At 55.2% G+C, this 2,956-nt stretch overlaps 1 protein-coding gene across 3 annotated transcripts in view; it reads left to right on the top strand.

Moving 5' to 3' along the window:
- The window catches only part of RAP1GAP2 (RAP1 GTPase activating protein 2), a 194,681-nt gene that overhangs the window by 49,072 nt on the left and 142,653 nt on the right, over positions 1–2,956 (top strand). The gene's annotated exons all lie outside the window — the stretch shown is intronic.

Below are 2,956 nucleotides of genomic sequence, written 5' to 3' on the forward strand. Positions count from 1 at the left end.
TTTCCCTCCCTGCCCTCCCTCTCTCTCCCCCTTTCCTTTCTCCTTTTCCCCATAGGGTGGTATCCCAGAGACGCAACTGTAATGTATCCCAGCAGGGGGCGCTGATGTATCAGCCAAGAATGAATGTCAGGCTTTTAAACAAGCACAGGTGTGAGTGCTCTGCAAAAATGAGAGGTGAAGGGAGTTTCTGAGTGATTTCTCCCAGCTGGTGTGTGTACCTCCGAAGGCATAAGAGAGCAGGGGTGCCGGCCAGTTCTAAGCGGGTCTAAAGTTGTCTGTTTATAACTCTTGAATTGCTCCAAGGGTTGTGTGATTCACCGGATGGCAGGGGGTGCTGTCCCTGCAGAACAGGATGGGCAGGCCATCTGAAGATGTCTGGTTTCCCTAAAAGGCCCTACCTTGTGGCTCCAAAGCCCCTCTGGCCCCACATCTACTTCCAATCCTAGCCAAGAACGGTTGCAATCATTTTGCCAAGCAGTGGAGGCCCTGGGAGCCTGGGGAGAGGGTGGGACGAGGAGGCGGGAGCGCTGGCTTCAGGGTCTCTCTGAGACCTAGGCTCTGGCAGCGAGGCTGATTCCCGGTTTCACATGGATGTGTCTCCTGGACTAGGTTCCCAGGCACAGAAGGCCCTTTTCTTCAAGACCAAGCATGCATGTCTGTCTCACTCCACTGGCCCCTTAGGATTGGGCTGAGCAGCTGTCTGCCCTGCGTTCATGATTAACTTTCTTGTCCCTCTCTGCCTCAACTCCCACCCAGGCCCCTTGAGCCTTTGAATTTTCTCAGATTAGGGCAAAGACCCAGGCTGGCAGCTGCCTGGCACTTTGTTGTCAGGGGCCGTGGGCTTGGGGGAGGGGGACTAAAATGGGCCTTTGAGGTCCTGTGATCTGGGACACTGCTGGGAATAAGCTGCTGGGTAGATTGGGATTTGGGAGATGACCCCTTCTCTGCTACAGTCCTCACTGACCTTGCTCTCTGTGGTTTTGTGTGTGTTAGGCCCTGTTCATTCTGGGCAAGGATGGTCTTCCATTTCTCTCTTACCCTTGTCTCTTGCTCAAAGCTGGACGCATCCTGATTGTTTAATAAATGTTGGTGGAATGGGCAAGTCTAGCACAGATAACCATTACGTTCTCTACTGTGGAATCAGACCAGGTATGGTCCTTTTGGGGACAACTTTGTGTTTTCAGCCACATTAGGGCTGAAAACAATCATGGTTGTAGAGGCACAAAGAGGGCCTGGAACCCCAGAAAAACAAAGAATAAAGTTACCTGCTTGATGGAAAGATTTTTCATGGTCATCCCAAGGCCCTGTTGCCCACTGATGCACCCTGACCTAAAATATCTCTCAGGCAGTAAGGGATGAGTGGGGACACCCACATTCATCCACATTGAAGAGAGTCAGGCCTTGCACTGAGATAAGCAGCCTACTCTTGTGTGTGGATAAAATATATTCCTTGCTGGGCTAGACCTATGGCCGGTGTGTTCCTAGCACCCTCCCTGCAGCCTGGCCGAAATACTCTGTCACCAACCTGTCAGTTCTGTGTACTCTTGGAGCAGGAGAAGCCCTGGGCTGTGTGTGCTGGGCTCTGCCCTCTTCCCCACTGAGGACACTTATTTCCCCATTCTTTTTCCAGACTGATTCTCAAGTCACTACTGGTGTGGTCTTTGCAGCTGGCCTAGCTTCAGTCCCAGGGGTGGGGCCTGGGTCACTCACTCTCTGGCTATAAATAGATGTCTATGGCATATTTGTGATCCCCACCATTCAGGCAGACTCATGGATGCTAATGGATGCTTCATAAATAAACCAGGCACATTTTGGCACCACTCTGGTGCTCCCTTTCCTCCACCCCCAACTCCAATGCCAGCAAGAAGCTGTGCCCACAGGAGAGGCAGGGTTGAGGCCTCAGGCCCTTGAATTTATCTGCAGCCCCTGTCATCTCTCCAGCAAGGTCCCCTTTCTTGTTTGGATTTTCTGTGCTTGCTTGAACACCAGACTGTATAAAAACCAAGGCAAATTGCCTCAGGGACCATTTTGGCCCCAACAGGGCTGTTTCCAAAGATGGACTAATTGGCTTGTTTTAATTCCCTCCAGCCCTCTGCCGATTTCCTTCCCTAGGGGGCTGGAAGGCGAAGCAAAGCTAGTAGTTATGCAGGGGTGGTGATGAGAGGGGCCAGACTTCCTGGCAGAAAGTGGAAGTGAGTGGGGCTTAGGGGCACCCCGCTCTCATAGCAGAGAACACGTCAGAGCCCTTTTCCCACAGGAGTCGGCTTGAGGATGAAGCTTGCATGCGGGGCGCAGGAGGGGAAGAACCGTGTGTGCTCTAGTCAGGGCTAGAGCTCGGGTGCTGGTTAGGTGGGGTGTCCCCTTGTCCTACCCCCTGCGTCTCCCGGGTAACCTGACACAAGAGACTGAGGTGCAGTTGCCGTGAAAATGATCATTGATCCCATGTTATGTTAAACTTCCAGGGCCGGGAAAACAAATGTTAATCGTGGGACCGACCCCAGCCCCCGTAGGCTCCCATTGCTGGAGAGGTCCCCCACCCCGCTCCACGGTCCTTTCTCGGACTTGGGAAGAGGGGAGACGTAGTGTCCGGCTGAGTCAAAACGCCAGGGAGTCGCGGGCGGGTGAGGGCGGGCGCTTGGCGCCTCTCACAGCCCCGCAGCCTGGCCCGGGGGTGGAGAGGTCCGCGGCGGTGCCCGCGCGCGAAGGCAGTTTCGCTTGGGTTGAGGACGCGCGTTTCCTCTCGGTGCATGTTTTTTCTCCCTGTTTTAAAGACAGTGACAGCATCAGAGAAGTATCCTGGCGGGCCGGGCTGGGAAAGCGCGTCAGCCGCCTTTGCCCAGGGAGGAAGCCGGGGCCCGGCCAGCGGGGGCGGGGGACGGGGGACGGGTAGCGCAGAGGAGGGGACGGAGAGGGAGAGGGGAGAGAAGGGCGGGAGCCGGGGCGGGGAGCAGAGGGC

Source organism: Pteropus alecto, unplaced genomic scaffold (assembly GCF_000325575.1).
Source record: "Pteropus alecto unplaced genomic scaffold, ASM32557v1 scaffold98, whole genome shotgun sequence".
Lineage (NCBI taxonomy): Eukaryota > Metazoa > Chordata > Mammalia > Chiroptera > Pteropodidae > Pteropus > Pteropus alecto.